The sequence below is a fragment of the Tachyglossus aculeatus genome, chromosome X1 (genome assembly GCF_015852505.1).
Source record: "Tachyglossus aculeatus isolate mTacAcu1 chromosome X1, mTacAcu1.pri, whole genome shotgun sequence".
Lineage (NCBI taxonomy): Eukaryota > Metazoa > Chordata > Mammalia > Monotremata > Tachyglossidae > Tachyglossus > Tachyglossus aculeatus.
The window spans coordinates 125,205,772-125,217,796 of NC_052101.1; the positions used below are offsets into that span (position 1 = coordinate 125,205,772).

At 47.6% G+C, this 12,025-nt stretch overlaps 1 pseudogene; it reads right to left on the reverse strand.

The window, feature by feature from the left end:
* Positions 1-674: 674 nt before the first annotated feature.
* Positions 675-11,617, reverse strand: LOC119949963 (annotated as a pseudogene).
* Positions 11,618-12,025: the final 408 nt, after the last annotated feature.

The following is a 12,025-nucleotide window of genomic DNA, read 5'->3' on the forward strand; positions in this document are numbered from 1 at the left end:
CAATCAAATGTCCTTGAACTCCCACTTGCTTGGGAGTTCCCTTGGGGTACTCCCTACCTCTGGAATGGTGGCTGGCTCTTCCTGGCCTCACTGGATTGTGCTTTCTCAAACGGGAGCTGGGAGGGGTAGTAGTAATCAGCGCTTAGAACAGTGCTCAGAGCTTAGAACAGTGCTTTGTACATAGTAAGCGCTTAACAAATACCATTATTATTATTCTTATTAATCATTTCCCTTGCTGTGGTTATAGTTGGGCTGTCATTTAAACTCAAAGGGCATGTAATGTGGGGTCTGTCCTGCTTGTTGCTTCTGAAACCCAAATTACTATATTGCTGTTTGGGAAAAGGGGCCAGGGAGGATGGCCCCCCACCTTCATGTTCCCCTCACACCCCAGACTCGGGCCACACCCCTTTGACACCTCCATTTTTCTCTTCTGAAACTCGAGCTAATATTTTTGAGCCCCTGGAAGTGAGGCTGCTATGGGTTTTGCAGGGGAAGGGATTGGGGGTTGGGGGTCGTCTGTGGCGTTTTTCAGGGTTGCCAAAACTCTAGCAGACAGCCAGTCCACTACAGGACTCTCCACCCCCTCTGCCCCCTCCCCCACCCGCGTTGGCGGGAACAAGAGCCACCGTTGGACCTCGCTCACTGGGACCAGGCCTGGATTACCTTCAGGGGAATCAGAGCAGCAGCCCAAGGGCACGCTGCGCTCCGGGGGTGGCCACACCAGCTCCCTCTGTGGGGCTGTGGCGTAGAGTTGGGAGGCCCCCTGGCCCCTGGCTGGACTTGGGGCCCCAGGGAGAAGCCTGGGGTGGGGTTCGCAGTCAAGGAAACAGGGGCAGAAGATAGAGGTGAGATGGGGTTGGGGGAGGGTTCACTGAGGCGATGCCTACTTCGGTCCTAGCCATGAAGTCGAGGCCCCCAAGGCCAGCACTCTGGGGTCCCACAGAAGCTTTGACTTTGAAGCCACATCAGTGGTGGTACTGAGCATGCCCAGTGAGGGCCCCAGAGGAGTCCACTCTGGAACTCTAGACTGTGAGTCCCTTGTTGGGTAGGGACCGTCTCTATATGTTGCCGACTTGTACTTCCCAAGTGCTTAGTACAGTGCTCTGCACACAGCGCTCAATAAATACGATTGAATGAACTCCAGACTGGGTTTTGGTGGTTGGCGGTGGCAGTGGCTGGGTGGAAGGAGGCCGAGGGGAGAACGGGGCGCGGGCCCGGGCTCTAGGGTCAGGGCGCCTCAATCCGAGACCCTGGCGTAGTTTAATGGAAGGAGCACAGGCTTGAGAATCTGAGAACCTTAGTTCTAATGTGGCTCTATTGCTTGCCTGCTGCGTGACTTTGGGGAAGTCATTTAATTTGCCTATGCCTTGAGTTCCTTGTCTGTAAAACGGATATTCAGTACCCACTCCTTCCTATTTAGGTTGTGAGCTCCATGGGGGACAGGGACTGTGCCTGACCTGATTAGGTGTGCTTGACACACGGTAAGTGCTACAGAAATATAATACTAATACTAATAAAAATATTGGACAGACGGAGTGCCAGAGAGGCTGGAGAAGGAGACTCCAAGATGGAGAGAGAAACTATGAGGAAAGAGGAAAGGGGGCTAGGAGGAAGAAGGTGGCTGATAACTCAAGGCAAAATGGCAAAGGGGAGAAGGTGTCTGTGGGGGTTGAATATTCTGAGAGCTGGAGCCCCCCCCCCCGCCCCAACTCTCATGATGTGTGAGGGGGTGAATCCTACCAAGTGAAAGGAACTTGGGAGCTCCATACTTTCCCCACCTTCCCACTGGGGAAGCATGTTATTGGTGAACCCAAGGGTGCAGTTAAGCTGGTGCCCTCCTTTTTGTTAATGGCATTATTAAGCACTTACTATGTGCAAAGCACTGTTCTAAGTGCTGGGGAAGTTACAAGGTGATCAGGTTGTCCCATGGGGGGCTCACAGTCTTAATCCCCATTTTATAGATGAGGTAACTGAGGCACAGAGAAGTTAGGTGACTTGTCCAAAGTCACATAGCTGACAATTGGCAGAGCCGGGATTTGAACCCACAAACTCTGACTCCAAAGCCCGGGCTCTTTCTGCTGAGCCACACTGCTTCTCTAAGCTGTGCACACAGCTGTGCACACAGCACAGGCACAGTCACACAGCTGTGCACATAGGCAGCATCCCTGTGCTGGACAGGTCTGTTGCAACTTAGATGGACCCAGCACCTTGTTTTCTTTTGTTGTCTGTCTCCCCCTTCTATCAATCAATCGTATTTATTGAGCACTTACTGTGTGCAAAGCACTGTACTAAGTGCTTGGGAAGTACAAGTTGGCAACATATAGAAACGGTCCCTACCCAACGGTGGGCTCACAGTCTAGAAGGGGGAGACACAGAACAAAACAAAACATATTAACAAAATAAAATAAATAGAATAGATATGTACAAGTAAAATAAATAGAGTAATAAATACGTACAAACATATATACATATATACAAGTGCTGTGGGGAAGGGAAGGAGGTAAGGCGGGGGGGTGGAGAGGGGGAGGAGGGGGAGAGGAAGGAGGGGGCTCAGTCTGGGAAGGCCTCCTGGAGGAGGTGAGCTCTCAGTAGGGCCTTGAAGGGAGGAAGAGAGCTAGCTTGGCGGATGTTGGGAGGGAGGGCATTCCAGGCCAGGGGGATGACATGGGCCGGGGGTTGACGGCGGGACAGGCGAGAACGAGGCACGGTGAGGAGATTAGCGGCAGAGGAGCAGAGGGTGCAGGCTGGGCTGTAGAAGGAGAGAAGGGACTGTGACCGTGAGCCCATCTTTGGATAGGGACCGTCTCTATGTGTTGCCGAATTGTACTTCCCAAGCCCTTAGTACAGTGCTCCACACACAGTAAGCGCTCAATAAATACAATTGAATGAATCGAATGAATGAATGAACCTAGGCTCAGGTTGATAAGGGGGGGCCCTGAAACTTAGCCCCCCAGCTCATCATCCCGAGAAGCAGCATGGCTTAGTGGCAAGAGCATGACCTCTGACTCCCCAGCCCGGGCTCTTTCCACTGAGCCACGAGTTGGTAGACTTGTTTCCTGCCCTTGAGTTTACAGTCCAGAGGGGAACACCTCACAAGCTAGCTGTCCTGGGAACCTCAGTTCTTTAAGGACAAAATTACAGAGAAAGGAGAGTTGCCCATTAAGCTAAACACCGAACTCCACAGGGACCCCTAAATGGAGAAGTCATGGCAACATTTACAGAATGCCTAACACCTTGGCCACTTGTCTGCTGTGTGATCTTGGGAAAATCACTTAACTTCTCTGTGTCTCAGTTACCTCCCCTGTAAAATGGAGATTAAGAACTGTGATCTTAACGTGGGACAACCTGATTACCTTGTCCCCAGCACTTAGAACAGTGCTTGGCACATAGTAAATGCTTAACAAATACAATTATTATTATTACTATTATTATTGTACTCAAGCCATTTGAGGGAGTCTGAATCCAAAACTGGTGAACACCTGAGGAGGGATTGGAAGTGGAGTGGCCTCCCCTGAGGGAAGGCCTTTCCCTCTACCCTCAGCCACAGCTCCTCCTCCTCCTTGTCAGCCACATTCTTTCCCTAAGGGGCAAGAATTAAGGCCGAGTACCACATCACTGCCACTCTCGAGTCTACTCTCAGGGCCTGTTACCCATTCCAGGCTCACTGCTCAATCTGGGCTCCAGAAAAAGTGAGTTGCCAGCCACAGGGAAAAGATGGGACAAAAGGAGGGATCAGAATGGGACAATGACAGAAGTCACACAAGATCCATGCTTCGCCTGATCATGAACATCTGCAGCTCAGCTCTGGTTTCCTCCTCAGTACTCCCTCCTGGCCCCCACAGATTCTGGAATTGATTGGATTTATGACGTTACTTTCTTGGTGAAATAGCATAGGTGGTTCTCAATCAGAAGTCTTCACCCAAGATGACTCAGCCCCAGTAGGCATCCCCTGACTATTGGCCCCTTCCTTCGCACCCTCCCAGTGAAGTTGAGATGTAATTGAGGTCGATGGAAAGAAGAAAATAAGGGCAGAAATGACCCATTTGCTTTGGCTTTGAAAGGGAGAGCAAGGGAGAGAGGTGGAAAGAAAGAGGGAGACTCCAAAACAGAGGCAGAAACCAGGAGGAAACTGGAGTAGGGGCTGGAGGGAGGAGGCAGGCCGACACAGAGGGAAAAATGGCAGAGGGGAGAAGATGGGGAGTTGGAGATTCTGAGAGCTGGAGACCCCTCACATCTGGAATATGTGAGGGATTGAATCCTAGCAGGAAAAAGGAACTTGGGAGTTCCACATTTCCCCTGCCCTCCCCTGGGGAAGGGAAGCAGTTTGGTGTTGAGGAAAGCCACCAGCCTTAGACTGTAAACTCGTCTAAGGGAACGTGTTTACTAATTCTGTTATACTCTCCCAAGTGCTCAGGACAGTGCGCTGCCCATAGTTAGCACTCAGTAAACACCATTGATTGATATTAATCCCACTCAGCCAAATCTCAGTTGTGTGGCCTTGGACAAGTCATTTGATTTCTTTGTGCCTTGGTTTCCTCATCTGTAAAATGGGGATTCAATACCTGTTCTTCCTTCTACTTAGACTGTGAGCTGCATTTGGGACAGGGACTGTGTCCAAGCTGATTATCTTATACCTACCCCAGTGCTTACTACAGTGCTTGGCATATTGTATATAAATGCTGTTATCATCATCATCAGTTTGAGGGTGCAGATTTTCTGGGTCCTCCTGGCATGAAACAATAGCTCAGGAACAAGCTCTGCACACCCCCCCTCATCCCCGTGGTGGACAGGTCTGCAGATCATAGGGACAGACAGACGGTCCCGGATCTCAGACATTTTGGGGGACCCTGAGGCTCAGCCCCGATAGTCCCAAGAATCCCGCCCATCCACCTACTGTTAAATCCTTCAGGGGATATCTGGGTCTGGAACTGCCAAACTCCATTGTTGGGTTTGGATGGAGAGCAATCTCTCCTGAGGCAGCCCCTTCTCTCTCTCCTTAACGGCTCCCCTTCGTCTGGATCAGCCATGTTCTTTCCTGAAGGTCAAGGATTGGGGCTGGGTACCATCTTCCTGCCACCTTCAAGTCTGCCCTCAGGACCTGGCATCCATTCTGGGCTTCCTCGCTAGACTGGGCTCAAAAGGAAGTGAGATGGACGCCTCAGAGAAAGGCATAAGGAGGGATCAGACAGGGGTAATCACTGACAGATCCTGTATATACTTGTTCAGCACAAAAAAGAATCAGCATGGCCTTGTGGCTAGACCACGGGCCTGGGAGTCAGAAGGACCTGAGTTCTAGTCCTGGGTCCGCCACTTGTCTGCTGTGTGAACTTGGGCAGGTCACTTCACTTCTCTGTGCCTCAGTTCCCTCATTTGTAAAATGGGGATTAAGACTGTAAGGCCCTCGTGGGACAATGGGCTGTGTCCAACCTGATTAGCTTGTACCAACCCCAGTGCTTAATAAAGTGCCTGGCACATAGTAAGAGCTTAACAAATACCATTTAAAACAAAAAAAGATGCCTGGACCATGGTCTCGGCAGCGGTGCTGGGCTGGTCTGCCCTCTACCTTTTTATGGTTACTACTATTATTAACACTTCTCAAAATGTGTTTTCTAGGCTGGTTGCAATGTCCACCAAGTTTTCAAAACTAATTTTGTGTATTCATTAAAAATCAGCAAGTATGAGAATGTTCCTCTCAAACCAGAGGATACTGTGTTTGAAATTCACAGCAATCTAGTCTGATTCTCAAGTACAGTGAAAATACTACCCCTTCTTCATCAGATATCTCTCACAAGCAAAGTACTAAATTCAAATTCACTGGATTAGGCAACACACCATTCAAAGGCAACATAAAACAGTAAGAGAATATCAGTAAGAAATATAGAGTTAAATACTAGTATCATAGTTTTAAAAATTCCTGTTTCCTAAATATGCTTGAATCCATAGGGAGCAAAGAGTCGGAAGGCAGATGAAAGTGTGGACTTGGGAAAGCTTTTGAAAACTCTAATTCCACCTCTATCTCCCTGAGGGAGGTGGCAGAGGGTAATTCCTTCCGGAGCCATTAGCCTATCTCCCTCCTGGGCCATCTATCAGCGGGCCGGGGCACAGGAGTCAGGGGGTGAATCTACCTTGTACTGCGAGGAGCTGGTACTGGTTCTGTTGGTAGGCTGCGCTTTGGGACTGCAGAATTGAGTTCCGCATGACCACAGAGGCTCAGCTCTGCCACCACCATCAAACCTTTGCTGCTGGGACAGGAGTGCAGGCCCTAGCCAGGAGTTTAGAGGTCTGCTGCTCAACCGGAGCTTGGGAATCTGTACCTGACCCCTAAACCGGGGTCCCCAGAAATGTCCCTGATCACCTGCAGGGGGCGGTGCATTACTGTCACTGCTCCCCATCTTGGCAGTTTGTGGCCTAAAGTCCCAAAGGCTGACCGGTCTGAATGAACCAGTCTTCTGTCTCCTTTAAAACAGAGCTGTGGCCTCCACTGCCTACCGTTACTGGATTTTTCCCGATCATCTGCTTTGAGCATGGGTGTGGGGTTTCTTTCTGGTGGAAGTCCTACAGCCTTAAAAATGTAATCTTCATCAAATTGAGGGTCTTTCAAATTGATATAGATTGCAGTGTTCTCAATCAGATCTGGTAACACAGGAACAGCAGACAACACTGTTGTATCTGCAAGGACTTCTTCATTTAAAGAAGCAGCATGGAGTAATGGATAGAGCACGGCCGAGGAGTTGGAAGGCCATGCGTTCTAATCTCAGCTCTGCCACTTGTCTGCTTTGGGACCTTGGGCAAGTCCCTTCACTTCTCTGTGCCTCAGTTACCTCATCTGTAAAATGGGGATTGAGACTGGGAGCCCCACGTCGGACAGGGACTGTGTCCAACCCAATTTGCTTGTATCCACCCCAGCACTTAGTACAGTGCCTGGCACACAGTAAGCACTTAGTAGGTACCACGATTATTATTATTGTAAAGCCAAGTTGAGCTGGGTCTCATGGTAGAGTTCATTTGGGATGTCCACAGGTTCTGCAGAATGTTTTGTAAAGTCCGTAAAGGAAGTCACATAGTGGCTTAAACTTTCCTCCAAATGGGACGTGGACCATACTTATCTTGTATGCAAAGAGCAGAGTGGTTTCCGTAATGTAATCTTGTAAAATGTAATCTTCATCATACCGAGAGTCTTTCAAACTGATACTGATTGCAGTATTCTGAGTCAGGTAATGTAACACGAACAGCAGAAAACTCTGGTGTATCTGGAAAGCCTTCTTCATATAAACCCAAGTTGCCTTGAGTCCTGTGGCAGAGTTCATGTGGGATGTACACAGGCTCTGCAAAACTTCACTCATTCATTGATCAATCATATTTATTGAGCGCTTACTGTGTGCAGAGCACTGTACTAAGTGCTAATTCATTCAGTCATATTTATTGAGTGCTTACTGTGGGCAGAGCACTGTACTAAGCACTTGGAAGGTACCATACAGCAATAAAGAAAGATAATCCCTGCCCACAACGGGTTTATAATCTAGTGGGGGGCGGCAGGTATCAAAACAAATAAACAGGCATCAATACAAATAAATAGCATTATAGATATATACATATATACATAAGTGCTGTGTGTTGGGGAGATGGGGGGAAGAGAAAAGGGGGTGAGATGAGGTGATGCAGAAAGGAGGGGGAACTGAGGAAAAGGGGGCTTAGTCTGGGAAGGCCTCTTAGAGGAGGTGCGCCTTCAGTAAGGCTTTGAAAGGGGGAAGAGTGATTGTTTGGCAGATTTGAGGAAGGAGGGCTTTCCAGGCCAGAGGTAGGATGTGGGCCAGGGGTCGGTGGCAATACAGGAGAGATGGAGGCCCAGTGAGAACATAAGCACCAGAGGAGCAGAGTGTGTGGACTGGATTGTAGAAGGAGAGAAGGGAGGTGAGGTAAAAAGGGGCTAGGTGATGGAGAGCTTTAAAGCCAGTAGTGAGGAGTTTTTGTTTGATGTGGATGTTGATAGGCAATCACTGGAGATTTTTGAGGAGGGGGGTGGCATGCCCTGAATGTTTCTGTAGAAAGATAATCTGGGTAGTGGAGTGAAGTATGGACTGAAATAGGGAAAGGCAGGAGGTTGGGAGGTCAGAAAGGAGGCTGATGCAGTAATCCAGTCAGGATAGGTTGAGTGACTGCACTAACATGGTAGTGGATTGGATGGAGAGGAAAGAGCAGATGTTGGCAATTTTGTGAAGGTGAGACCGATAGGATTTGGTGACGGATTGGGTATTTGGGTGAATGAGGGAGTGGAGTCAAGGATGACACCAAGGTTACATGTTTGTGAGTCGGGAAGGATGGTTGTGCCATCTATAGTGACAGGAAAGTTTGGGAGAGGACAGGGTTTGGGAGGGAAGATAAGGAGCTCTGTCTTGGACATGTTGAGTTTGAGGTGGCAGGAGGACATCCAAGTAGAGATGTCCTGAAGGTAGGAAGAGATGCAAGCCTGGAGAGAGGGAGAACAGGGGAGGTTACTTGGGTGTCATCTGCACAGAGATGATAGTTGAAACCATGGGAGAGGATGAGTTCTCCAAGGGAGTGAGTGTAGATGGAGAATAGAGTATAAAGGAAGTCTCAAAGTGGGTGAGGCATTCTTCCAAATGGGACATGGCCCATATCTGTCATCTGTGCAAAGAGTGGAAGGCTTTTTGATCCAGGGTGCCCAAGAGACTTGAAAATGTAAACTTCAGTGAAGTGAAGGTCTTTCAATTTGATACAGACTGCAGTATTCTGAGTCAGATATTGTAAAACAGGAAGAGCAGACAATACTGGTGTATCTAGAAAAGCTTCATATAAAGTCAAGTTGCACTGGGTAACATGGCAGAGTTCATATGTGATGTCCACAGGCTCTGCAGAAGTTTTGTACAGTCCGGAAAGGAAGTCACACACAGTGGGTGATGCTTTCTTCTAAGTGGGACATGGATGGATCTCACCTGTCATGTGTGCAACGATTGGAGGCATTTATTGCTCCTGGAAGCCCAAGAGCCTTGAAAATGCAATTTTCATTAAGTGAGGGTCTTTCAAATTGAAACTGACTGCCATATTCTGAGTCAGCTCCTGTAACATGAAAAGAGCAGACAATACCGGTGTATCTGGAACATGGCATATCTGTATCTGTATCTGGAACATGGCATAGTGGATAGAGCATGGGCCTAGGAGTCAGAAGATCATGGGTTCTAATCCTGGCTCTGCCAGTTGTCTGCTGTGTAAGCTTGGGCAAGTCACTTCACTTCTCTGGGCCTCAGTTCCCTCATCTATAAAATGGGGATTAAGACTGTGATCCCCAAATGTTTTGTTTTGTTATCTGTCTCCCCCTTCTAGACCGTGAGCCCACTGTTGGGTAGGGACCGTCTCTATCTGTTGCCGACTTGTACTTCCCAAGCACTTAGTACAGTGCTCTGCACACAGTAAGTGCTCAATAAATACGATTGAATGAATAAATGAACGACAGGGACTGTGTCCAACCTGATTTGCTTGTATCCACCCCAGCACTTAGAACAGTACCCGGCACATAGTAAGCACTTAACAAGTATCATAATTATTATTATTATTTTTACAAAGTCAAGTTGCCTTGGGTCTCATGACAGAGTTATGAGGGATGATCACGTGCTCTGCAGAACTTGTTTTGTACAGTCCAGAAAGAAATAATGATAATAATAATTATGGTATTTGTTAAGCACTTACTATGTGCCAAGCACTGTTCTAGGCACTGGGGTAGATAAAAGGTAATCAGGTTGTCTCCCGTGAACTCCCGTGGCAGAGTTCATGTGGGATTTCTACAGGCTCTGAAGAACTAGTTTTGTACAGTCCAGAAAGTAAGTCACACACAGTGGTTGACGCTGTCTTCTAAATGGGACATGGCCCATACCTGTCATGTGTGCAAAGAGTGGAGGGGTTTCTTGCTCCTGGAAGCCCAAGAGCCTTGGAATTGTAATCTTCCTCAAAGTGAATGTCTTTCAAATTGATACCAATTGCAGTATTCTCATTCATTCATTCAATCATATTTATTGAGCACTTACAGTACAGTACAGTGCTCTGCACTAAGCACTTGGGAAGTACAATTCAGCAACAGAGACAATCCCTGCCCACAATGGGCTCACAGTCTAGAAGGGGGGAGACAGACATCAAAACAAGTAAACAGGCATCAGTAGCATCATTATAGAGTTATAGATATATATACACGTAGTTAATAAAAATGAATAGAATTATAATTATATATATATATATATATATATATATATACATACACACACAAGTGCTGTGGGACAGGGAGGGGGTAGAGCAAAGGGAGTGAGTCGGGGCATTGGAGAGGGGAAGCAGAGGAAAAAGGGGGCTTAGTCTGGGAAGGTCTCCTGGGGGAGGTGAGCTTTCAGTAGGGCTTTGAAGGGGGGAAGTGTGCTAGTTTGGCATATCTGAGGAGGGAGGGCATTCCAGGCCAGAAGTTGACGGCAGGACAGGTGAGAACAAGGCACAGTGAGAAGGTTAGTGCCAGAGGAACGGAGTGTATGGGCTGGGATATATAGGAGGAGAGAAGGGAGGTGAGGTAAGAAGGGGCAAAGTAATGGAGAGCTTTGAAGCCAATAGTGAGGAGTTTTTTCTTGATATGGAGGTTGATAGGCAACCACTGGAGATTTTTGAGGAGAGAGGTGACATGCCCAGAATGGCTCCTATAACACAAAAACAGCAGACAATACTGGTGTATCTGGAAGGGCTTCATATAAAGTCAAGTTGACTTGGTTCCTGTGGCAGAGTTCATGTTGGACGTCTCCAGGCTCTGCAGAATTTGTCTCATGAAGTTCAGGAAGAAGTCACACAGTGGATGATGATTTCTTCCCTACCGGATGTGGCCCAAACCTGTTGTGTGTGCAAAGAGTGGAGGGGTTTCTTGTTCCTGAAAACCAGAGCCCAGGAAATGTAACCTTCCTTAAACTGAAGGTCTTTCAAATTGATACTGACTGCAGTATTCTGAGTCACATCCTGTAACCCAAGGAGCAGCAGACAATAACAATGATAACAGTAATTTTGGTATTTGTTAAGCTCTTACTATGTGCCAGGCACTGTATTCTGCACTTGAATAAAAACAAGCAATCGTTTTGGACAGAGTCCCTGTCTCACATAGGGCTCACAGTCTTAATCCTCATTTTACAGATGAGGTAACTGAGGCACAAAGATCACACAGCATTCAAGTGGCAGAGCCAGTATTAGAATCCAGGTCCTTCTGTCTTCCAGGCCCATGCTCTATCCACTAGGCAACACCTGTCTACATGTTTTGTTTTGTTGTCTGTCTCCCACTTCTAGACTGTGAGCCCGTTGTTGGGTAAGGACCGTCTCTATATGTTGCGAACTTGTACTTCTCAAGTGCTTAGTACAGTGCTCTGCACACAGTAAGTGCTCAATAAATACAATTGAATGAATGAATGAATACTGTTTTATCTAGAAGATTATCTATCTTTCAAGTCAATTTGCCCTGGTTACCATGACAGAGTTCACATGGGATGTCCACAGGCTCTGCAGCACATGTTTTTTACAGTCTGATAAGGAAGTCACACAGTGAGTGATGCTTTCCTCCAAACAGAACATGGACTGTACCTGTCATAAGTGCAAATTGCGGTGGGGCTTCTCGTTTCTGGAAGCCCTGCAGTCTTGAAAATGTAATCTCCATCAATCTGGGTGTCTTCCAAATTGATATTGTTTGCAGTATTCTGAGTCAGATCCTTTAACATAGGAACAGCATGTTCTGGAAGATCATTTTCAGCGCTTAGAACAGTGCTTTGCACATAGTAAGCGCTTCACAAATGCCTTCATCATTATTATTATTATTATTATATAAAGTCAAGTTGCTCTGGATCCCGTGGCAAAGTTCATGTGGGATAGCCACAGGCTCTGCAGAACTTGTTCTGTACAGTCCAAAGAGGACATCACACAGGGGGTGATGTCGCCTTCAAGGCTCTCCATCACCTCGCCCCCTCCTCCTACCTCACCTCCCTTCTCTCCTTCTACAGCC